The 26,639-nt window shown below is 41.7% G+C and overlaps 1 long non-coding RNA gene across 2 annotated transcripts; it reads right to left on the reverse strand.

Moving 5' to 3' along the window:
- Nucleotides 1-320: 320 nt before the first annotated feature.
- Nucleotides 321-26,625, reverse strand: LOC135970590 (uncharacterized). 2 transcript variants are annotated; one of them, XR_012433661.1, is made up of 4 exons: nucleotides 26,479-26,625; nucleotides 26,100-26,232; nucleotides 16,220-16,295; nucleotides 321-4,346 (listed from the first exon to the last, which is right to left on the reverse strand). It is a non-coding gene; the product is annotated as an uncharacterized lncRNA (long non-coding RNA). The 2 variants fall into 2 exon arrangements; XR_012433660.1 differs by having other exon boundaries at nucleotides 16,207-16,295.
- Between the last annotated feature and the right edge of the window lie 14 nt (nucleotides 26,626-26,639).

A 26,639-nucleotide genomic window follows, 5' to 3' on the forward strand; every position in this document is an offset into this window, starting at 1 on the left:
TTAGGAAGTTACTTTAGGAGGACATATTTAGCAACCCACTGAAATAAGCCAAGAAAAAGGGAAATGTATATATAACCCCAGAAAAAAATGAAGAGAGAACTTGTAATAGGAAGAATTCCAGGGGTAAGGTCTTAAGGGAAGTAAAAGGGATCTTAATAGATGTACATAATGAAATACAAGAAAACTGAGACTATGATAAAGTAAAATAGTGCAGTAAAAAGGAAGGGAATTTAGAAATTCAAGGGAAAAGCGAACACTGAATAAAAAAGAAAATATCATGATTCATTAGTTGGCTTTGCAGTGAAAAATATTTAGTCGTGTTGATGTAAGTATGGTTTATTGATTTATAACAGAATAAAAGTATTGACAAAGAAGATTTAATTACACTGTTTCGCCATTTCTAAAATACATGTTTTTCACATTTTTAACATTTCTGATCTTACAATCAATGGTGTCATAATAATAATCGACAATATATTTTCTTTCTTGGTATTAAAGTAAGTGGAATATCTTAAATTTTATGAAATATGTGAAATACACAATGTTTACAAAACAGAATGTAAATGGTGTTAATACTTAAAAATTTAAAAAGCACAGATGACAAAAATTTACAAAGTCAAAGAGGGATGAAGAATTAAAGCACTGACTGAGACACTAAGAACCTTATAAAGTAAAAAAAAAGTGTCTACAGTTTTCTTGGATCAAGAAATATGTCATAAGCATATTAAGACTATAAAGTAGTGTAAGGATATAAGAAAAACTGAACCAAAGTGGTTTTCCCACTTTTATACACTCAATATAACACACTGGCCACCAAAATGCATAGAAGAGGTTCCCCCACGCTGACCAAGCAATCAATTCTCTGGCAGATTCTACAGCAGACTCAGCTGAGCATCATCTAAGTCAATTCAATCCCAACACAAACTACCTGGAAATAGCAGCAGATCCCATAGGTTGAGGGTTCCTTCCCATAAGACTGCCCCCAACCTCAGATGCCAATCACAAACTCAGGTTGTGACCTGTGCTTCTGATCCAACAGCTATAAATTGGGGTTCCCACAATCCCATCCTCGGGTTTGGTTAATTTGCTACAGCAGCTCACAGAACTCTGGGAAGCTATTTATGTTTCCCAGTTTATTAATAAAGGGTATAAGAAATGACCTCTGCCAATGCTAGTTTGGAAGTTGGAAAATGTCACCCAATGGAATAATTTATAAACAAACGAATTAATTAATTAACAGAAGCAGTTGGACTTGGTGGCTCATGCCTATAATCCCACCACTTTGGGAGGCTGAGGCAGGAGTACTGCTGGAGCTCAGGAGTTTGAGACCAGCCTGGTCTCGAACATAGCAAAACCTTGTCTCTACTAAAAATCAAAAAAATTAGGCAGATGTGGTGGTGCGTGGCTGTAGTCCCAGCTACTTAGGAAGCTGAGGCAGGAGGATCATTTGAGCCTGGGAGATTGAGGCTGCAGTGAGCTTGATCACACCACTGCACTCCAGCCTGAGTGACAAAAGGAACCCTGTCTCAGAAAAAAGAAAAGAAACTCTGAGAATCCTATAATCCAGGAATTTTTATGGAAGCTTCATCAAATAGGAATAATTATTAATGCCATCTCCAGCCCTTCTCCCTTCTCCAGAGAATGAGGGTGGGCTGGAAGTTCCAGGCTTCTAATCATAGCCTGATCTTTCTGGTGACCAGCCTCTATCCAGCAGCCTACCAAGAGTTACCTGATTAGTACAAAAGACTCTCTTATTGCCCAGAAAATTCCAAGGGATTTAGGAGCTCTGTGTCAGATGCTAACATTCAGGAAATTACAAATGTCTTTGGAGTTTTGTGTCAGGAACCAGAGCAGAGACCAAATATTAGAACAAAAGATTATCCTAGCACCACTATCTAAAAAGGTATTAAGAACTCTGTTTCAAGAACCAGAGCAGAAACCAAACATTAAAATGAAAGAGTCTCCTAGCACTCCTATTGCTCAGGAAACTACAAGAGTTTTAAGAACTCTGTGCCAGGGACTAGGGGGCAGAGACCAATATGTGTATTTTTTATTGCACAACAGCCAATTAGAAATTAAAATACTAATATATTATCATAAATATCAGAGTAAAAGCAAAGGTATTTTTTTCAAAAAAAAAAAAAAAATCTACCAGACAAAAAGGAATCACAGTTTGAGTTCTTACAAAGTTTCTAGTGTTCTTCTAGTGCATGATTTTAATTATTATATTTTGAACAGCAAAGTACTATCTGGGGAAGATACATTAATCTGAGATTACATCTACCAATGCCAACTGGGAATTTGTTGCCTAATGGGACAATTTGTAAACTTATTAATCTATTAATCAGCAAAGAAACAACCTCAAAATTACACCGACAATAAACTTCTGCTTCAGATACCAAGTTTGCAGGCCAGCTGAGGCAGATCACACTTTGTGTTTCTTCTTCTCCTCAGAAAAGTAGTCTGGGAGAAGGATGGCCTTCTTGTGGTCATGGTAGAAGCACAAGAGAACAAGCTCCACTGCTCAAGCACATTTTAGGTCCTGTTTACCTGACATCTGTGAAGATCCTGTTGCCCAAAGCAAGTTTCATGGTCAAGGACCAAGTCAAGAATGGGTAGCATACTCCACCTTTTGGTTAGAGGAACTGCAAACTTAATTATGTGGTAAAGGATATGGATGGGAGAAAATTGGGACAAATAATTCAATCTACCACAGACAGTTACCAAAATTTGCCAAAAAGCTGTGTTCTGTTCATCAAGACAATGTTTTCACGAAGGACAATTAGCCTATCAAGGAAGAAAGGTAAAAACAAGGAAGGAAGGAAGGTAAAAACAAGGAAGGAAGAAGGAAGGAAGGAAGGAAGGAAGGAAGGAAGGAAGGAAGGAAGGAAGGAAGGAAGGAAGGAAGGAAAGAAAGGAAGGAGGGAAGGAGGGAGGGAGGGAAGGAGGAAGGGAAGGAAGGAGAAAACAATGTGGAGGCTCCTCAAAAAATTAAAAATAGAACTACCATATGATCCAGCAATCACATTTCTCAATATATATCAAAAAGAACTGAAATTAGTCTCAAAGAGAGATCTGAACTCCCATATTCACTGTAGCATTGTTCACAATAGCCAAACTATGATATCAACCTAAATGCCCATTAGCAGATAGTGATATGCTTTGGCTGTGTCCCCACCCATCTCATCTTGAATTGTAACTCCCACAGTTTCCAAGTGTCAGGGGAGGAACCCAGTGGGAGGTAACTGAATCATGGGAGCAGGTCTTTCCCATGCTGTTCTCATGATAGTGAATAAATCTCATGAGATCTGGTGGTTTTAAAAACGGGAGTTTCATTGCACACGTTCTCTCTCTTTGCCTGCCGCCATCCATGTAAGATGTGACTTGCTCCTCCTTGCCTTCCACCGTGATTGTGAGGCCTCCCCAACCACATGGAACTGTAAGTCCATTAAACCTCTTTCTTTTGTAAATTGCCCAGTCTCAGGTATGTCTTTATCAGCAGTGTGAAAACGGGCTAATACAGTAAATTGGTACCAGCAGAGAGCACACTGCTGAAAAGGTACCCAGAAATGTGGAAGTGACTTTGGAACCGGGTAACAGGCAGAAGTCAGAACAGTTTGGAGGACTCAGAAGAAGACAGGAAAATGTGGGAAAGTTTGGAGCTTCCTAGAGACTTGTTGAATGGCTTTGACCAAAATATTGACATGCACAATGAATTCCAGGCTGAGGTGGTCTCAGACTGAGATGAGGAACTTGTTGGGAACTGGAGCGAAGGTGATTCTTGTTATGTTTTAGCAAAGAGACTGGTGGCATTTTGTCCCTGCCCTAGAGATTTCTGGAACTTTGAACTTGAGATAGATGATTTAGGGTATCTGGTGGAAGAAATTTCCAAGCAGCAAAGCATTCAAGGGGTGACTTGGGTACTGTTAAAGGCATTCAGTTTCAAAAGGGACACAGAGCATAGAGGTTTGGAAAATATGAAGCCTGACAATGCAATAGAAAAGAAAATCCCATTTTCTGAGGAGAAATTCAAATCGGCTGCAGAAATTTGCATAAGTAATGAGGAGCCGAATGTTAATCACCAACACAATGGGGAAAATGTCTCCAGGGCATGCCAGAGACCTTTGCAGCAGCCCCTCCCATCACAGGCCCGGAAGCTTAGGAGGAAGAAGTGATTTCATGGGCTGGGCCCAGGGTCCCTGTGCTGTGAGAAGCCTAGGGACTTGGTGCCCTGTGTCCCAGCCACTCTAGCCACTCTAGTGGCTAAAAGGGGCCAATGTAGAGCTCGGGCCGTCGTTTCAGAGGGTGCAAACCTCAGCCTTGGCAGCTTCCACGTGGTGTTCAGCCTGCAGGTGCACAGAAGTCAAGAATTAAGGTTTGGGAACCTCTGCCTAGATTTCAGAAGATGTATAAAAATGCCTGGATGCCCAGGCAGAAGTTTGTTGTAGGGTGGTGTCCTCATGGAGAACCTCTGCTAGGGCAAGAACCTGTGAAGGGAAATGGGGCGGTGGGAGTCCCCACACAGATTCCCTACTGGGGCACTGCCTAGTGGAGCTGTGAGAAGAGGACCACATCCTCCAGACCCCAGAATAGTAGATCCACCCACAGCTTGCACCGTGTGCCTAGAAAAGCCACAGACACTCAACACCAGCCAGTGAAAGCAGCCGGGAGGAAGGCTGTACCCTGCAAAGCCACAGGAGTGGAACTTCCCAAGACTATGGGAACCCACCTCTTGCATCAGCATGACCTGGATGTGAGACATGGAGTCAAAGGAAATCATTTTGAACCTTTAAGATTTGACTGCCTGACTAGATTTTGGACTTGCATGGGACCTGTAGCCCCTTTGTTTTGGGCAATTTCTCCCATTTGAAATGGCTGTATTTACCCAATGCCTGCACCTCCATTGTATCTAGGAAGCAACTAATCTGCTTTTGATTTTACAGGTTCATAGGCAGAAAGGACTTGCTTCATCTCAGATGAGACTTGGGACTGTGGACTTTTGAGTTAATGCTGAAGTAAGACTTTAGGGGACTGCTGGAAAGGCATGACTGGTTTTGAAATGAGATTTGGGAGGGGTCGGGGTGGAATGATATGGTTTGACTGTGTCCCAACCCATATCTCATCTTGAATTTCCACATGTTGTGCGAAGGTCCCAATAGGAGGTAATTGAATCATGGTGGGGGGATCTTTCCTGTACTGTTCTCATGATAGTGAATAAGTCTCATGAGATCTGATGGTTTTTAAAATCGGAGTTTCCAGCCAGTTGTGGTGGCTCAGGCCTGTAATCCCAGCACTTTGGGAGGCTAAGGTGGGCAGATCACCTGAGGTCAGGAGTTTGAGACCAGCCTGGCCAACATGGTGAAACCCTGTCTCTACTAAAAATATAAAAATTAGCCAGGCGTGGTGGTGTGCACCTGTAATCCCAGCTACTCAGGAGGCTGAGACAGGAGAATCACTTGAACCCGGAAGGTGAAGGTTGCAGTGAGCCCAGATTGCACCATTACACTCCAGCCTTGGTGACAAAAGCGAAACTCCATCTCAGAAAAAAAAAAAAAGTGGAAGTTTCCCTGCACAAGCTCGCTCTTTGCCTGCTGCCATCTGTGAAAGACATGACTTGCTCCTCCTTGCCTCCCACCATGATTGTGAGACCTCCTTAGTCACATGGAACTGTAAGTCCATTAAGCCCTTTTTACTGTATAAATTACCCAGTCTTGGTGTATCTTTATCAGCAGCATGAAAACAGACTAATACAATAATACTGTATTGTATTCTTGAAATATGCTTTGGCTTAAAGAGTGGATCTTAAATGTTCTCACCACATACACACACACACACACACACAAATGGTAACTGTAAGGTGATGGATGTTATAATTAGCTTGCTTATGGTCATTATTCCACAATGTATATCAAACATCACATACATCACATTGTATTCCTTAAATATATAAAATTTTGTCAATTACACCTCAATATCACTGGGGTAAAAAAGAGAGGATGGAACGAAGCCATGGATTTAAATGGACTTTTGGTTTTCAGACACTTCCTATGTAACTACCAACTTGTCTTACGAGGGAGCACTGCAGATGGGGCACTAAAAAGCTATCCACTCCTTCCTTCTGCTGTGTATTCCTTTGCCAGAGTCTGGAAAGCTAAAATAGGCAACTTTCTAGGCTCAATCCAGCTAGACGTGTCCATGTATGGTAATCCTTGACAAAGAGATGTAAAATGAAGACTGAAGAGAAAGCATTCTCTTCCTGAATGGAGACAACACCTCAAGGGAACTAGCCTTTGGCTCTTCCACTTTTGTCCTGCCCAGAACCCAGGCACCATGCTTTGAAACTCAGAAGATGAATGACACCCAAGAAGGGAAGATTGGAATGAGAGGTAGAAAACACTGGATCACTAAGTGCACAATAAAGCAGCTGTAGCAGCCCTGGACTGGGCCAAATGCCCTCTTCCCCATCAATCCATCTCTTTGCAGGAAGGACCTCCTGACTAAGTGCCAGACTTTCAGGCATGGACCTTTCCCCCAGAGGACTCTCCCTTTGGGTAAGATTGGCCAGCTGCATGGAGAGTCTACCATTGCCTCAAAGCTCTCTCTGCAGCCACTGCCCTTTCACTGCTCATCCAGAACACAAAAGCTCATTTTTCACATCCTGTCTGCCCCCACAAAATACAACAAACACACCCTTTAGGTCAGTGATTTCTACCAAGGTTAAGCCGTCTTTGCCTAGGGGCAATTTCCGCACCTACTCTTAAATACTTTTCTTTCAAGTATGCCACGCCCTTCCACTGGCACATTTTAGTCAAAGGTATCATCAATCAAGCTTCAACGGCTGTTAAAAGATTATATTTACCTCCTTATGCAAAAATGTGTTTGCCTGTTGAACTTCTAGCAAATCAGATTTCTTCAAAAAGGAATTGTATAAAGAAAAAGAATAAAAAATAATACACGTACATAAATCTGCATGTAATATATTTAGAAAATAGTCGTAGAAATATAAAAATGGCTTGAAATGGCAACAAACCAAATAGAAATGAATCACAAATTCACTCATATCTCTGGGTTTGTGGTCTTGGCTTTACTTTCTTAGGTTACCTGCCCCAGATCTTGGGCTGAATCCTTTATCAGCCACGTATAGTTTTATTTTCCTCTAAAACAAAACACTATCATAAACTTTCCACGTAAAATGTGGTTCACCAAAACCACACTGAAAAACATCTATACCCGGGCGTGGTGACTCATGCCTGTATTCCCACCACTTTGGGAGGCCAAGGGAGGCAGATCACCTATAGTCAGGAGTTCGAGACCAGCCTGGCCAACATGGTGAAACCCCATCTCTACTAAAAACACAAAAATTAGCTGGGCGTGGTGGCTCGTGCTTATAATCCCAGCTACTCAAAGGCTGAGGCAAGAGAATCATTTGAACCCAGGAGGCAGAGGTTGCAGTGAGCTGAGATTATGCCACTGCACTCCAGCCTAGACAACAAAGGGAGACTCCATCTCAAAAAAAAAGAAAAGAAAAACATCTATGATTTTTCTCTCATTTGTTTTCTCTATTTTTTTCTCATTTGTTTTCTCTATTGTTGCTAGTATTAAAATATGAAATGCTGCCTTTCCCTGCTTGATAAAATATTAAACTTTTTTTTTAATTATCCAAGGGTACAGGATTAAGGACATTTTAATTGTAAACTGCAGAAACCTTTAGAAGTGGGCTCTAAAAACTTTTGGAATATAACTTTTTTCCTCCAAAACTTATATTAACAATGGTGATTCCTTTACATTTCACATGACATTCTACAAGCAAAATATACTTCGTCAGACTCAGTTCTGACATTATCTCATCCATCCTGGCTGGACTTGCTTTGCCATGCAGTCCCCACTTCAGGACTCGCCCTGAGCCTGTGTCTTTCACACACTTGCCACATTTTCACTTCTGCTCACCCTCCCAGGCTCAGCTCTAAAAATAGTAAAAGAATTTTTAGCTGGAAACATGGGCACCCAAAATTAACTACATTTCCCAGTCTTACTTGCAGCTGAGTGTGGCCACGGAGTTGTTAGTGAAAATAGTGTGTGCATCCTCTGGGAAATGTCCCCAAAGGGAGGAGGCATTTCTTTTCCCTTTCTTTCCCTCTTTCCTTCTAGTGGAATACAGACATGGTGGCTGGAGCTGGAGCAGCCATCTAGAACCAGCAGTTGAGTTTAGAAAAGGAGGCCATGCCAGCCGGGCGCGGTGGCTCATGCCTGTAATCCCAGCACTTTGGGAAGTCGAGGCGGGGGGATCACATGAGGTCAGGAGTTCAAGACCAGCCTGGTCAACATAGCGAAACCCATCTCTACTAAAAATACAAAAATTAGCTGGGTGTGGCACGCACGTGTAATCCCAGCTACTTGGGAGACTGAGGCAGGAGAATTGTTTGAACTGGAAGGTGGAGGTTGGAGTAAGCCGAGATCGCACTACTACATTCCAGCCTGGGCAACAAGAGTGGAACTCCGTCTCAAAAAAAAAAAAAAAAAAAGTAAAAGTAAAAAAGAAAAGGATGCCCAATGATAGAAGTCTAAGTCCCTGACTCCTCTGGAGTTCTTTTTTTTTTCTTTTTGAAGTGTCTGGCTCTGTCACTCAGGCTGGAGTGTAATGGCTGGATCATAGTTCACTGCAGCCTCGAACTCCTGGGCTCAAGTGATCCTCCCACCTCAGCCTCAGCCTGCCCATGGGGACTACATGCCACCACACCTGAATAACCTTATTTATTTTTAGTAGAGACAAGGTCTCACTGTGTTACCCAGGCTGGTCTTGAACTCCTGAGCTGAAGCAATTGCACCTCGGCTTCCCAAAGCATTGGGATTACAGGTGTAAGACATCACGCCTGGCTCCTCCGGACTTCTTTTTTCTTTTTCTTTTTCTTTAAAAAAAAAAACAAAAAAAAAAAAAACAAAAAAAAACTAGGGTCTGGCTGTGTTGCCCAGGCTGGAGTGCAGTGGGGTGATCTCAGCTCACTGCAATCTCTGCCTCCTGGGCTCAAGCAATCCTCCCACCTCAGCTTCCCAAGTAGCTGAAACCACAGGTGCCTGCTAGTACGCCCAGTTAATGTTTTGTGTTTTTTGTAGAGACAGGGTTTCACCATGTTGCCCAGCTTGGTCCCAAACTCCAGAGCTCAAGTGATCTGCCCGCCTCGGCCTCCAAAAGTGCTGGGATTACAGGCATAAGTCACCACTCCCCCACCCTCCTCTGGACTTCTTGTGAGAGAAATAAACATCTATCTTGTTTAAGCCATTGCAACTTTGAGATTTCTATTACTCATAGAAAGAGATAACTAATATACTACATGTATATCAATTTGCCATGTATCCTTCAGTCTATCTGTAAGTTCTCATTTCTCTTCCATTGATTTATTTATCACTGGGCCAAACACCTCATGCTTTAACTAATATAACTTTGTGTTAGGTTTTGATATCTAATAGGCAAATCCCCACCCTTAGTTCTCTTTCAGAATTGTTTTTGACTGTTCTTAGACTATTACTTCTCCATTTGAATTTTAGTCCGTCTAGTTCCAGAGGGAAAAGTGTGATGGCATTTTTATTGCCATGATGTTTCCATTTAACTTGTAGATTAACTTAGAATCAACACCTTTATGAAACTGAATGTTCCTATACATGAGCATGGTATAGTTCCATATTGATGTTTTTGTGTACTACAATAATATTTCATACTTTACTCCATAAATGTCTACGTATCCTGTGTCAGATTTATAGACCTAACGTTCTCGTAAATGGTGCATTTTATTTTATTTCATTACCTGATGGGTTATTGGTGATATACAAGATTTTTTGCATTTTGGGCTTGTATTCAACAACCCTACTGAACTCTTCACTGAACTCTTATAAGTTCCTAAAAGTATGTCTGTAAAGCCTCTTGAATTTTCTTTCTTTCTTTTTTTATTTTGAGACAGGGTCTTGCTTTGTCACCCAGGCTGGAGTGAAGTGGCACAATCACAGCTCACTGTAGCTTCAAACTCCTGGGCTTAAGCAATCCTCCCACCTTAGCCTCCCAAGTAGCTGGGACTATAGGCATGAGCCACCATGCCTGGCTAATTTTTTGTATTTTTAGTAGAGACAGGGTTTCACCATATTGCCCAGGCTGGTCTCAAACTCCTGAGCTCAAGCAATCTGCCTGCTTCGGCTTCTCAAAGTGTTAGGATTACAGGCGTGAGCCACCACGCATGGCTCTCTTGAATTTTCTATTAATTTGTTTCCATAAAGCAACCACAGGGAAATGAAAAAAGTAAAAGTGTGAATACACTTTGAGTGTGAATAGCACTAAGAGTCTCAAAACAGAAGAGTAGGATAAGTAAGAAGTTCAGGTGCCAGTCATAAAGCCTCATCAATAACACAGCAACAGGACTAACAAGGCAACTTTGGAATACTGAGCAAGGATATAAAATAGCTCACCTCAGGGGGAAAGGCTAGCACTGGAACCAGAAGTCAGGCCATGAAAGACAAGAGCTGGAGTGGAAGGAGGGAGGGAAGGGGAGAGTCTGGAAAGATTCAAGCACCAGAGGCAGTAGCTCAACCAGACAACAACGTCACTCCCATGGAGGTCATTTATGGCAGATCAATTTGTCAGTCTCCAAAATGGAGTTTGTTCAATCTAAAGAGCTTAAGAGCAAAAGTTGCTTTATTTTGGTTGAGACACTGGCCTTCCCCTCCCAATACTGGAGGTAATACCATTACAAAGGAGAAAAGAGTAAAGTGGAAGAGAAAAGAGCTGGATCCTCACCTCACCAAGGAAGGACCCCTAAAAGCCAATTCACCCTGAAACCTTTGACTTCTCATAAACAGTGAAAAGTGAAGATAATTCTCTTGGGCTGCAGTGTCTCTCCAGGGACCGTAGTTAATACATTCTTTACAATTCCCATCACCACTTCTGGATTCTTTGGTGTTTTGTTTTGTTTTGTTTTTTAATCTTTGTTACATGTTTATATGGGTTTTCAGAAATGACTCAAAATTTTAGAGTGTGACCCCTCTTCATTCCAGATGTCTATCTAAGGACCCCTGGAATAACATTAAGATAATAATTTTCCTCAATAAGACACTTAGTTTTTTGTGTATGAAGGTCTAAAGCAGAAATGAAGAATAGCAGTTGGGGCTGAAGGTCCATAAGGTGACAGACACTTGAGTTCATCTACATTTTACATTCTGAATACAGGAAAAGCCTGCTGCAGATGGTCATCATCATGCCAGTGTCCATAGAACTCAGTCAGAACACTGTCCAGGTTCCCTAGCAGCTGCCATTCTGCACCAGCCTGCCACCTAGTGGTCAAGGAAGTTGATGCAACATATTATTGGAGATACTACATGAACCCCACATAGCCTCATCCTTTTCTCGTGTCTCAGAGTTAATGATTACTGGGTAAAATCAAGGGAAAGAGAACATATATTTCTGTTACAAACCAGCAGCAGTGGCTTGCACCTGTAATCCCAACACTTTGGCAAGCCGAGATGGGAGGATCGCTTGAGGCCAGGAACTCAAGACCAGCCTGATCAATATAGCAAGAACCCATCTCTATACATTTAAAATTTAAAAATTATATATATATAAATTTTACATGTGTATACATGTATATACATATATGCATATATATACACCAACCTGGCCAACATGGTGAAACCCTGTCTCTATAAAAAATACAAAAATTAGCTGGGCGAGGTGATGCACACTTGTAATCCCAGCTACTTGGGAGGCTGAGAGAGGAGAATCGCTTGAGTCCAGGAGATCGAGTTTGTAGTGAGCCAAGATGACACCACTGCACTATAGCCTGAGTGACAGAGTGAGACTCCATTTCAAAATTTAAAAAAAAAAAAAAGATATGTCTGTAACAATGTTTCTTAGTCCATTCAGGCTGCTATAACAAAATAGACACAAACACAGAAATTTATTTCTTACAGTTCTGGAGGCTGGGAAGTCCAAGATCAAGGTACTAGTGGATTCAGTGTCTGGTAAGGACCCTTTCCTAGTTCATAGATAATACTTCCTTGCTGTGTCTTCACATGGTAGAAGGGGCAAGGCAGTTCTCTTGGGGCCTCTTTTATGAGGGCACTAATCTCATTCATGAGGACTCTGCCCTCATGACCTAATCACCTCCAAAAGGCTCCACCTCCTAATACCACCATATTGGTGATTAGGTTTCAACATACAAATTTGGGGTAGTGGGTGGAGGGACATAAACATTCATACCAGAGCACAGTGTGACAATGGTAATACAGTTATTGATAAAACTAAGATGCTCCTAATTGTAAAAAAAAAAAAAAAAAAAAAAAGTAATTTTTTTTTCAGACTGAGTCTTGCTCTGTTGCTCAGGCTGGAGAGCAGTGGCACAATCTCAGATCACTGCAACCTCCGCCTCCCAGGTTCAAGCTATTCTCCTGCGTCAGCCTCCCTACTAGCTGGGATTACAGGTGTGTACCATCACACCTGGCTAATTTTTGTATTTTGAGTAGAGACAGGGTTTCACCATGTTGGCCAGGCTGGTCTCGAAACCTTAACCTCAGGTGATCTGCCTGCCTTGGCCTCTCAAAGTGCTGAAATTACAGGCATAAGCCACCATGCCCAGACAAAAAGTAATTCTTTTGTTTTTTTTATTGAGACAGGGTCTCGCTCTGTTGCCCAGGTTGGAATGCAGTGGCATCATCTTGGCTCACTGCAACCTTGACCTTCAAGGTTTAAGTGATTCTCTCACTTCAGCCTTCCGAGTAGCTGGGATTACAGGCAAGCACTACCATGCCTGGCTAGTTTTTGGTTTATTTATTTATTTATTTATTTATTTATTTATTTGAAATGGAGTCTCACTCTGTCACCCAGGCTGGAGTGCAGTGGCGCAAACTTGGCTCACTGTAGCCTCGCCTCCTGGGTTCAAGTTACTCTCTTGCCTCAGCCTCTGGAGTAACTGGGATTACAGGCATGTGCCACCATGCCTGGCTAATTTTTTTTTCTTTTTTTTTTTTAATGGGGTCCTGTTCTGTCACCCAGGCTGGAGTGCAGTGGTGCAACCTTTGCTCACTGCAGCCTCTGCCTCCCAGGTTCAAGCAATTCTCCTGCCTCAGCCTCCTGAGTAGCTGGGATTACAGGCATATGCCATCATGCCCGGCTAATTTTTGTATTTTTAGTAGAGGCGGGGTTTCACCATATTGGTCAGGCTTGTCTCGAACTCCTGACATTGTGATCTGCCCACCTCAGCCTCCCAAAGTGCTGGGATTACAGGCATGAGTCACCGCCGTGCCATCCGGCCTAATTTTTTGTATTTTTAGCAGAGGCGGGGTTTCACCATGTTGACCAGGCTGGTCTTGAACCCCTGACCTCAAGTGGCTCATGTCTGTAATCCCAGCACTTTGGGAGGCCGAGGTCGGTGTATCATTTGAAGTCAGGAGCCTGGCCAACGTGGTGAAACCCTGTGGGAGGCTGCAGTGTGCCAAGATCATGCCATTGCACTCCAGCCTAGGAGACAGAGAGAGCCTCTATCTCAAAAAAAAAAAAAGAAAGAAAGAAAGAGTCACTACTTGGTAGACCTTGACTAGCTTTAGCTCTTTATTGGCCAGACACTTTTTTTTTCATCCCTTCAGTTGACATAAATCAAATTATACAAAAACTGTCACCCCAGGCCAGGGATGATGGCTCACGCCTGTAATCCCAGCACTTTGGGAGACCCAGACAGGCAGATCACCTGAGGTCAGGAATTGGAGACCAGCAGGCCAACACGGTGAAACCCCAATTCAACTAAAAATACAAAAATTAGCCGGTTGTGATAGCAAACACCTGTAATCCCAGCTGCTCAGGAGGCTGAAGCAGAAGAATTGCTTGAACTCAGGAAACGGAGGTTTCAGTGAGAAATGGTGCCACTGCACTCCAGCCTGGGTGACAGAACAAGACTCCATCTCAAAAAAAAAAAAAAAAGAAAAAGAAAAAGAAAATAAATGGTTATCAAACAATGAAACAATATGAAGGAACCTTAAATGCTTATTGTTAATGAAAGAAGCCAATCTGAAAAGACTACATGCTGTATGATTCCAACCATTCTGGCAAAGCTCAGTTGGCCGACATTATTTTGATAGTTTCAATTATGTCTCAGAGTGAGTGTTTTCGTTGTTGACATTTTCTGATTATTTAGGCATAGGAATGAGTGAATTAAATGTTATGACACTGGTTTAAGGAAATTAATGCTATCATAACTTTATAAAGCTTGGAAGGGATGGACTTCCTTTTTTTTCCCGCCCAGGCTGGACTGCAGTGGCACGATCTGGACTCATGCAACTTCTGCCTCTAGGGCTCAAACCATCATCCCACCTCAGCCTCCCGAGTAGCTGCAACTATAGGTGTGCACCCTGGCTAATTTTTTGTATTTTTAGTACAGACAGGGTTTCACCATGTTGCCCAGGCTTGAAAGGACTTGCAATGATAGCTTCAGTTCTATCTCAGAGTCATTGTTTCTCATTGGTTTATTTCTGATTACTTAGGCATGGGAATGTATACATTGAATGCTATGATAAAGTTTTAAGGAAATTATCCTACCTTTGGATTCGATGGTCAATACAACACAAGTCTTCAAAAGGAATTCCAATTATTACTTAGTTAAAACCCAGTCATCCCCACCCTGTCCCTCTTCATTGTTGTGCAACAGGTGGTGATTTGGAAACCTAGACAATATTCTAATTCCATTTCTTATACCCTACTGTCATGAGGAAACAGATCAGCACCATCCTTTAAAAATGGTATATTCCTTAAAGAACCTTTTCATTATGAAAAATTTCAAATCTACACCAGGCAAAGAATAAGATAATCAACTACTATAGATTATTTTGCCAAATTTGTTCCATCTATCTCCCATTCTACCATCTTTACCTCCCTGTGCATGAGGAATACATAAATGATGTACTGGAACTCAGCATGGAAAAAGCATGGGATCTGGAGGAAGCCTGACACACATTCTAACTCCTGCGCTTAAGCAGGTTACTCTCTCTGATGTCAGATTTTCTCAACTATATAATGAGTATAAAGATACCAAACATAGCTGGGTGCCGTGGCTCACACCTGTAATTTCAGCACTTTGGGAGGCTGAGGCTGGCAGATCTCTTGAGCCCACGAGTTCAAGACCACCCTGGACAACATAGTGAGACCCCATCTCTACTTCAGTTAAATTTTTTTGGGGGGGAGCCCAGGCACAATGGCTCACGCCTGTAATCCCAGCACTTTGGGAGGCTGAGGCGGGCAGATCACAAGGTCAGGAGTTTGAGACCAGCCTGATCAACATGGAGAGGCCCCGTCTCTACTAAAAATACAAAAATGAGCCAGGCGTGGTGGTGCATGCCTGTAATCCCAGCTACTCAGGAAACTGAGGCAGGAGAATCACTTGAACCCAGGAGGCAGAGGCTGCAGTGAGCCAAGAGCACACCGCTGCACTCCAGCCTGTGCAACAGAGCGAGACTCTGTCTCAAAAAAAAAGAAAAAAAAAAGAAATTTAAGATACCAAACACTGGATGCTAGAGAGTTAAATAACATGTATAACTTCTTACTGTGGTGTCTGACACATAGCAGGCACTGAGTATTCATTTTCTTTTGCTTCTTATTACATTGGACCAAAGCAGTGGCAGGTATATTCTTTTCATGTGAATTTTAGCTTGCAAGCACAGTTGCCACAGAGTTATTAAGAAGTTAATAACTGTATTAGTCCATTTTCACACTGTTGATAAAGACACACCTGAGACTGGGCAGTTTACAAAAGAAAGAGGTTTATTGGACTTAACAGTTCCATGTTGCTGGGGAAGCCTCATAATCATGGCAGAAGGTGAAAGGCACGTCTCACATGGCAGCAGGCAAAAGAAGAGAGCTTGTGCAGGGTACCTCTCACTTTTAAAACCATCAGATCTCATGAGATTCATTCACTATCACTTGAACAGCACAAGAAAGATCTGCCCCCACGATTCAATTATCTCTCACCAGGTCCCTCACACAACACATGGGAATTATGGGAGCTACAAGATGAGATTTGGATGGGAACACAGAGCCAAACCATATCAATAACCTTAGTTTCTGGCTTTACTATAATCATCTCTTCTCCTTCAGGTAAAAGTCCTCCCCACAGTCCACCCATGATTTTTTTCCAGGAAAAACAAAAGCAACCCTGCTGTCCCCATAAAAGGCATTATCATTACCTTATTAACTCACCAAGGCTCTTCTCCACGAAAAGTGTTGTACCGGGTCTGCCTCTCTTGACATCACAATGGCTAAGATGGCAACCTTGCTACATGAGAGACAATCATGTAATGATAAAGCAATAGAGCTATTAAATTTTTTTCAAACAAACACAAATTAATGTAAAAGAGAATGCAAATTTAACAGATTAAATACCTTTTCTCAATTGTCCTATCCTTCAAAATACTGTTAGAACTTTTGTTCTAGAACTGTCTTAACTCTTAACTTTTTGTTTAGTATCTACAAAACTTCAGTTATGCAATGTGAATAAATTCTAGAGATCTGCTGTACAACACAGTGCCTACAGTTAGTAATACTGTGCTGTGCACTTAAAAAGTTAAGAGGGTAGATCTCATGTTAGGTGTTCTCACAACAACCAGAAGAAACCAAAAGGCATACGGAAACTTTTGAAGGTGCTGTATGTGTCTACTACCTCAATTGTGGTGATGGTTTCAGAGATGTGGGTATATGTCTAGACTCACCAAATTGTCTACATTAAATAGTGCAATTTTCATATATCAGTTATACTTCATTGTAGCAGTTTTTTAGTTCCATTGATTCTGAGACTTTCCCCTGTTATAAAACAACAGCAATTAGTTTCTGAGCCCCTGTATATTTCCTTGGTCAGAAAATATGAATATATGATATGTGAAAAGATTACGGACCAAAAAGGATTAACAGGAAAGGCTGACTCAACAGCCCTCTTTGGCTTCACATATTACTTAAAAGAATAGATTTGAACCTTAATCTTTTAATCTGCCTGAGTCGCAATTTTTACTTGCTTTGCATGCACTTTTAGCTCATGTCTAAAGGTCATTCTGTTCCTTGTGTGATTCTACCAGCTGATTTTCTATCTGCTCCCCTAATATTTTATAATACCTGCAAAATTTGATTTATTTCAAATTCTCTGGAGTCAAAAAGATGAAACTGGTCGGGTATGGTGGCTCACACCTGTAATCCCAGCACTTTGGGAGGCCAAGGCAGGTGGATCATGAGGTCAGGAGTTCAAGACCAGCTTGACCAAGATAGTGAAACCCCCTCTCTACTAAAAATACAAAAATTAGCTGGGCGTGGTGGCAGGCACCTGTAATCCCAGCTACTCAGGAGACTGAGGCAGGAGAATCGCTTGAACCCAGGGTGTGGGGGTTGCAGTGAGCCGAGATCACATCGCTGCACTCCAGCCTGGGCAACACAGTGAGACTCCATCTCAAAAAAAAAAAAAAAAGAGATAAAACTGTGACAAGTCTTTTTACATTGTTCAATGTGTTTAAATTTGAAAGATTGCTCTCTTCCAAGCTTTTCACAGATGTAACATTACTAATGTGTATGTGTGTGTATGTGTGTGTATATATATAATGTGTTTATATATTTTTTTATATATAAATATATGTGTTTACACGTTTATATATATATATATATATTTACAGTGACTGTGTTTTCAGCTCCCCTAAAGCAAGTAACTGAAATTGACAAAGAAAATGCCACATAATTTGTAATCAGCAATTGATCACATATTATATACTTATCATTGAAATGACTTCCAAGACTAAGTGAAATTGTGCTCCAAGTTTTAAGATGCAAAAATAACATACAACATGTACAAAATTAAGACAATTATGAAGAAGCACCACCTAGAATTTGAATACTATGAAAGGCAATAAATCTGAATTGTAACAGTGGCTGTCGCTAACCTCGGACAAATCACTTCATTCAGTTGCCATCTGTTAGTTTTCCTCTTTAAAATGGTTATAATCATACTCATGTCTCTGTGGATACGTCACAAGAACTACCCAATTGTTAAGCTGAAAAGCACTGAGGAAATCCAAATTCTGCTATAAAAACAATGAGTGCATGCCATAAGATAAACAGAAAACTATGCAAAAATGCCTCTCCTATTTTGATTATATTTTGAACACTATCTGAGGACATCTGACAGTACAGCTGCCTAGAGGAAATAGGATATGGGAAAGTATGTCCAGATTCCATTATTGAAACCCTTTGCTAAAAATATTAATCCCTCTTCTTCTGGAATACATTAATCATATGGCACTTGCTTAATAGAAAATAGTTACAAAAATATGTCCTCTGACTTCCATAACTGTTAGGAAAATACTCCATATTTCACTTGCACAGTTTTAAGAAATATTTCCTTCAAAGTGCCTTTCACTTATATGCTCCTTGAAAGCAGAAACCATACTTACACATTTTGTATATCTATCTGCTCTACTGACAGTGTATACTCCCATAGCAACCAGGACAGTGCCTTACAGATAATATGGAGCTCCATAAATACTTGTCTCTGCTTAAAGCAGGAAATGAAAAATAAGTAAGTCAAGGTTCCTGCTCTCAAGGAATGACTCACATACTATTCAACTGCCTTAGGTAACTTTAACACAGTATGCTATAACAAAGGTGTGTACAATATACATAAGAGCACAGAGTAAGAGAGAGATTATCAAGGAATCATTAAATAAAAGGTTATCTTTTAGCCTCAAAAGACAAATAAGAACTTACCATACACAAAAGAAGCAAACAGTGGAGGAAACAACACAAGGAAAACATGGTATGTATGAAGTTCGACGAATAGAACAACATGTGCAGCACAGAGCAGGTGGCCGCAGTTGTGGAAGATGGGACTGGAAATGTCAGCTGCGGCCAGTTTGTAAAGGCCTTGTGATCTATACCAAAGAATTTTGATTTTATCCTCCAGTGATCTCCAAAGTGGGGTGCACTCACCCAAGAGCAAGTGCAAATGATCCAGAAAAAAAATTAGAACATTTATATATTTTCTCATCCTTTTTAATTATTTAGATGAGCTTTTCATTACTATATAATGGTTATACATATTTTGGGGATACATATGATATTCTGATACCTGTATACAATGTGTAATGATCAAATCAGTGTAATTGGAATATTCATCACCTCAAACATTTCTCTCTTCTTTGTGTGAGGATCATTCCAATTCTCATCCAGTTATTGTGAAATACATAACAAATTTTTGTTAACTATAGTCTCCTTACTATACTATTGAATACTAGAATTTATTGCTTCTATCTAACTGTATTTTTGTGCCCATTAACCAACTTCTCTTCATCCCCCCTTCTCCCTACCCTTCCCAACCTCTGGTAACCACTATTCAATTCTCTGCCTCCATGAGATCCACTTTTTTAGCTCTCATATATGAGTAAGAACATATGAATTTGTCTTTCTGTGCCTGGCTTATTTCACTTAATATAATGACCCTCGGTACCATCCATGTTGCTGCAAATGACAGGATTTTATTCTTCTCTATGGCTGAATAATATTCCATCGTATATACATACATTTTCTTTATCCATTCATCTGTTGATGGACACAGGTTGATTTCATATCTTGGCTACTGAGACTAGAGCTGAGCTATGATAAACATGGGAGTGGAGATACCTCTCCAATACACTGATTTCCTCTTTTAGATATATACCTAGCAATGGGACTGCCAGATCATATGATAGTTTATTTTTAGTTATTTGAGGAACTTACAAACTGTTTTCCATAATGGCTGTACTACTTTACACTCCCACCAACAGTGTACAAGCATTCCTCTTTCCCTGCATCATCACCAGAATTTGTCATTTTTTTGTATTTTTGTAATAGCCATTCTAAATAGGGTGAGATGATATCTCACTGTGGTTTTGGTATGCATTTCCCTAACAATTAGTGATACTGAGCATTTTTTAATATACCTGATGGTCGCTTGTATGTGTTCTTTTTGAGAAATGTCTATTCAGGTCTTTTGCCTATTTTTAAATTGGATTATTTGTGGGTTTTGCCATTGAGTTGTTTGAGTTCCTTATATATTATGATTATCAAAAGTCTGCAATTCATCCTTTTTAAGTGTTGAGTGTTTATAATGTGTGTGTACTTTATAGAAAAATATATACATATTGGATATGTTGTGGCTCAGAAAAAGATACCCCAAAGTATGGCACTTTGGCATGCTGAGTACTTTGAACTAAAGGAGATTGGGAAGCCTCAGAAGCAATCTCAGAAACAAGGTCTCTCTGACCTTCTCCTGCCCTCCTGTCTCCCCGTTCTCTTTCTTCTTCAAACTGAGTAATACAAACCCGGATTCTTCTTCTCCAAGGCAGGTCATAGAAACTAGAACCCCTTTCCCCCAAAGCAAGTGATAAAACCTAGAAAGGTCACTTCTCCTTTCTCCCTTGAAGGCCTTCATTCCTGAGTCACCCTGTCCGATATCCAGGAGGAAAGAATGCTACACAGAGACTAAGATTTTGAACTGACAAGCTTTGCTGGGTTTCCCCATGCTCAGTCTGTTGCCACTAGATCATACTTTTTTATTCAATCACATTTCTACACAGCTCTCCATTCTTCGCTGAACCCAAGCACAAAAAGAGAGAGTTTGCCCTGGGTCACTGAAGCTTCATTTCTGAAGCTCCCATATCACATAAAACTTTGATTAAATTTGTTATCTGTTATCTGATCTTGTTAACCTTTTGTTATACGAGTGTCAGCCATGCCCCATACAATGTGTGAGGAAAGATACCTTGTCCTGCCCTTATCAGTGCATATTCAAAATGTTTAGTGATGGGATGCACAATCAAAAATGTGAATATCTAAGCAAAAAGCTACTATTGAAAGGTTTTTAAAAGGGGTAACAGACCTAGCACCATGGCTCATGACTGTAATCCCAGCAATTTGGGAGACCAAGGCAGGCAGATTGCTTGAGCCCAAATAGTTGAAATTACAGGCACCCACCACCATGCCCGGCTAATTTTTGTATTTTCAATAGAGATGGAGTTTCACCATGCTGGCCAGGCTGGTCTCGAACTCCTGACCTCAGGTAATCTGCCCATCTCAGCCTCCCAAAGTGCTGAGATAACAGGCGTGAGCCACCACGCCCGACCAACTTTTTCTTTTAGGTTTTTGTTTGTTTGTTTGTTTTATAGAGACGGGGGGTCTTGCTTTGTTGTCCAGGCTGGTCTTGAACTCCTGGGCTCAAGCAATCCTCCCACCTCTGCCTCCCAAAGTGCTGGCATTACAGGCATGAGCCACCACGCCTGGCCAATAATCTTTATAATTTATTATAATTTATTTTAGAGGAAAAGCTGGTATTTTAAAAAAGGATTTTTTTTTAATTTTATTTTTGAGACAGAGTTTTGCTCTTGTTGCCCAGGCTGGAGTGCAATGGCATGATCTCGGCTCACAGCAACCTCCACCTCCTGGGTTCAGGTGATTCTCCTGCCTCAGCCTCCCGAGTAGCTGCGATTACAGGCATGCGCCACCACACTCGGCTAATTTTGTATTTTTAGTAGAGACGGGGTTTATCCATGTTGGTCAGGCTGGTCTTGAACTCCCGACCTCAGGTGATCCACCCACCTCGGCCTCCCAAAGTACTGGGATTACAAGCGTGAGCCACTGCGCCTGGCACAAAAGGGTTATTTTATAGAACCATACTGTTCACCAAAAAATTCCTTCACCAAGTTTATCAAATCTAAATTAATGGTTCAGGCTGGGCGCAGTGGCTCACGCCTGTAATCCCAGTACTTTGGGAGACTACAGCAGGCGGATCACTTGAGATCGGGAGTTCGAGCCCAGCCTGGCCAACACGGTGAAACCTGTCTTGACTGAAAATACAGAAATTAGCCAGTTGTGGTGGCAGGTGTCTGTAATCCCAGTTACTCAGGAGGCTGAGGCAGGAGAATTGCTTGAACCCTGGAGGTGGAGGCTGCAGTGAGCAGTGATTGCACGACTGCACTCTAGCCTAGACAACACAGTGAGACTCTGTCTCAAAAAGTAATTAATTACTAAATTGGTGATTTAAATATCTGCCCCTCCATTTAACTTTTTATTCCGCATATATTCCTATATACTTGAAAATTTCGCTAAGGCCAATATGATAAGGCACTGTGAAACACAATGAACACAGTGAAAGGACGAGAATTAGGATCTGCTCAGGTTGCAAAAAATAAATAAGACTTGGTTCCAGCTCCTAGGAAACCTACAGTTATAAAAGGAAACTAAAACATTAAACAATCAACTACCAACTATAAAATTCCATACAGAAAATGATATGTATCCTAAAAGAGATATAATTAAAATCAAACCAGTTGTTCCTAAGATAGGTAAACTCATTTTGCAAAGCAAATTTAACTCTAAAAAAAATGCTAATGGCAGCCAAGCACAGTGGCTCATGCCTGTAATCCCAACACTTTGAGAGGCCGAGGTGAGTGGATTATCTGAGGTCAGGAGTTCAAGACCAGCCTGGCCAACATGCTGAAACTCTGTCTCTATTAAAAATAACAAAAATTAGTTGGGCAGGTGGCGGGCTCCTGTAATCTCAGCAACTCAGGAGGCTGAGGCAGGAGATTCGCTTGAACCCAGGAGAAGGAGGTTGCAGTGAGCCGAGATCACACCATTGCACTCCAGCCTGGGTAACAAGAGTGAAACTCCATCTCAAAAAAAAATAAAAAATACTAATGGCTAACATATATTGAAATATAATAATTACAGTACAATGCCCACCAGGTATAGTACTGTAATTTACATGCATTATCTTATTTAATCATCTAATTCTTACAACACCCCTATGAAAATGTTTCTATTATTATCTTTATTTAAGAGAAGAAGAAACTGAGAAAAACAGCTAGAGGCTTTTGAACTAGATACTCTATCCAAAAGGTGTTCCTTTCCCATCCAAAGACAGGATGGGGGGTGGGGGAGACAGAGAGTTTAAGCCCTCACATGGTCTAGAATTATGCTGTCCAATATGGTAGACCCAGACACAATGTGGCTATTGAGCATTTGAAATGTGGCTAGTCCTAATGGAGACGTGCTGCAGATATAAAATACACACTGGGTTTCAAACATTTAGTACCAGGCCAGGCGTGGTGGCTCACGCCTGTAATCCCAACACTTTGGGAGGCCGAGTCGGGCAGATGGCCTGAAGTCAGGAGTTCGAGACCAGCCTGGTCAACATAGTGAAATCCCGTCTCTCCTAAAAATACAAAAATTAGCCAGGTGTGATGGTGGGCACCTGTAATCCCAGCTACTCAGGAGGCTGAGGCAGGAAAATTGCTTGAACCCAGGAGGTGGAGGTTGTAGTGAGCCAAGATCATGCCATTTCACTCCAGCCTGGGCAACAGAGCGAGACTCCATCTCAAAAAAAAAAAAAAAAAATTACTACCAAAAAAAGAGCTTATCTCATTAATGATTTTATATTGATTACATGTTGAACTGATACATTGGGTTAAAAATGCATGTTACACAATTAATTTCCCCATTTTGTTTTGCTTTGTTTTACTTTTTTAATGTGGCTACTAGAAAATTTAAAATTACATCTATGGCTTGCATTATATTTCTACTGAACAATGCTGGTCTAAAGTGCTGATAAAGGAAAAGTATCAACTAAAGAATAAATACGAGGCCGGGCGCAGTGGCTCATGCCTGTAAGTGGGAGGCTAAGGCGGGTAGATCACCTGAGGTCAGGAGTTTGAGACCAGCCTGGCCAACATGGCAAAACCCCATCTCTACTAAAAACACAAAAATTAGCCGGGCATGGTGGCACACCCCTGTAGTCCCAGGTACTCGGGAGGCTGAGGCAGGAGAATTGCTTCAACCTGAGAGGTGGAGGTTCCAATGAGCCAAGAATCCTGCCCCTCAAACTGGTGGAGTATAGATAACTCCGCACCCCTTAAGTGAAGGCTGCACCTACTGATTTCCTCCCAAAGAGAAAAGGCCGGGGAAAAAGAATTAACTTCACAGTGAAAACACCTGACAAACACCACCTCAGGCATGTGATGAGGCTTAACATCACTAGTGATAATCATCAGTGAGAAATACGTTGACAGCACATTCCCTTGACATTACAAGATGAGACTGGCCCTTTACCTCTATGACCTTTCCCTCAAAAATCCATAACCCCAGTCTAATTATAAGAAAAACATTCAGGCCGGGGACGGTGGCTCACGCCTGTAAATCCCAGCACTTTGGGAGGCCGAGGCGGTTGGATCACGAGGTCAGGAGATGGAGACCATCTTGGCTAACATGGTGAAAATCCGTCTCCACTAAAAATACAAAAAATTAGCCAGGAGTGGTGGCACGCACCTATAGTCCCAGCTACTCGGGAGGCTGAGGCAGGAGAATCACTTGACCCTGGGAGGCGGAGGTTGCAGTGAGCCGAGATTGTGCCACTGCACTCCAGCCTGGATGACAGAGGGAGAACCCTTCTCAAAAAAAATTCGACAACCCAAATTAAGACACTTTCTACAAAACCTACTACTCTACAAAACTGTCAAGGTCAGCAAAAGCAATGAAAGTCAGGAATTGTCAATCTAGAGAAGCCTAAGGAGACATGTAATGTGGCATCCTGGATGAGATCCTGGGACCGAAAAAGGATATTAGGTAAAAATTAAAGAAATTCAAATTAAGTATGAACTTCAGTTAATAATTATCTACACTGGCTCATTAGTTATGATATATGCATGATACTAACGTAAGATCTTAATAATAGTGCAAACTGAGCAAAGGGTATGGAGAACTTACTGTACTATCTTTGCAATGTTTATGTAAACCTAAAATTTCTAAAATAAAAAATATTTAAAAAAAGAATTCCTCTGGTTTGAAGTCTGTCAAGTCTGCTGCAACCTGTATTCCCTGGCCCAAGTTATCAATAACCTTGGTCACCTGGAAGCTTGTTAGCAATACAGAATCTCAGGCCCATCCCAGATGTACAGGCTTCTCAGAGAAATAACCCCAATTGGGTAGTTTGGGTAATAACGTTTTGGCTTTCACAATATAGGCTGGCCGACTCCAGACCCAAAGCAGATGATGGTGCACATGCCTGGAGACCCAGGACCTATGGTGCAGATCAAGTCTGAGGACACTCTGCTGGAGAAGTCTCCCTTGCTTAGGGAAGAGAAGTGGGGAAGTCGGATTTTTTATTCTAGACAGGCCTTCAATTGATTGAATGAAGCTCACCCAGATTATGGAAGGGAGCCATCTTTACCCAAAGTTCAATGATTTTAGTGTTAACCTCATCCAAAGACATCCAGCAAGTTAACACATAAAATCAACCATCACACCAGATCTGCCGAATCTGAATCTACATTTTAAAAGGATTTGCCAGGTGACTCTGCATAATCAAGTTTGAAAATGGCATTTTTCTACAACCCTTAGAGAGTAAAAATCTACGTGGTAATTCAGTAACTCAGAAACAAGGCTTGATTTGCTGCTTTAACTTGAGAACTTTCCTAGCATTTACTGATCTGGAAGGCCTACAGAAATCCTCACCCTCCCTTCTAGGTAAAGGACCCTCCCCTTTGTTCCCACGTGGACCTCACTAAGCTTCTAACCTGGTTTACTGAATTAGTGGCTTGCGGGTCTTCCCTGTCTACACCAAACTCTCCGAGAACATCTACATCTTATTTTCTACCTCCACAGAGACAGCCTTTATTAGCGGCTCCAGATCTACCCTGACAAGGCAAGCTGGGTTTTCCTAGTTTCACTTTCTCAGAGTCCGCAAATGCTAGCACAATCTATCCAAATTCTATCGTGGAGATATAATATGCACACATACATCATACATCAGAGGATTCCATAGGTCGAACCATATGAAACTACCTATGTTGATTATTTTTACCTATAAAACCAGCAACATCATAGGACGCAACAAATTTCCATTGCTGTTTTCCCACCTCAAAGCTATTTTAGAGCCGGGAGCTGTGGCTCACGCCTGTAATCCCCGCACTTTGAGAGGCCGAGGATGATTGCTTGAGCCCAGGAGTTCGAAACCAAGCCTGGGCAATACAAGGAGACCTCGCCTCTACAAAAATAAAAACAAAATTAGCCATACGTGGTGGCATGCGCCTGTAGTCCCAGCTACTTGGGGGCGCTGAAGAGAATCGCTTGAGTCCAGGAATTCGAGGTTGCGGTGAGCTGTGATTGCGCCACTGCATTCCAGCTTGGGCAACAGAGCAAGACCCTGTCTGGGGGGGAAAAAAAACTATTTTAGGGACAATATGCCGTCACAGTCACGGGGTAGATCGTACAAGGGTTGCTAACAGTATGGCACTGAGTGCTAACAACTGAATGTCAAATTATGAAAAGCACACCACCCACTTCCTTAGTTCGGGCGAAGCCCTCCCCATAATTACGTGCAATTCTAGTCCCCACTGCCCGCCCGCAAGCTTCCACTCATCCTCCCTGCGGGAAAGGCGGCCCCTGCACTTTACAAGGGGGTGCAGGAGCGGGAGACTGTCGTCTGAACACCGGCTCCCCGGCAAGCGTAGACCGGCGGGACGAGCTCACTGCGCCAATCCTGCCAGAACTCCCGGAACTCCGCTTCCCTAGTCCAACCCACGACACAGTTGCCCACACCTAAGATGGCGGCGGG

Source organism: Macaca fascicularis, chromosome 4 (genome assembly GCF_037993035.2).
Source record: "Macaca fascicularis isolate 582-1 chromosome 4, T2T-MFA8v1.1".
Taxonomy (NCBI): Eukaryota; Metazoa; Chordata; class Mammalia; order Primates; family Cercopithecidae; genus Macaca; species Macaca fascicularis.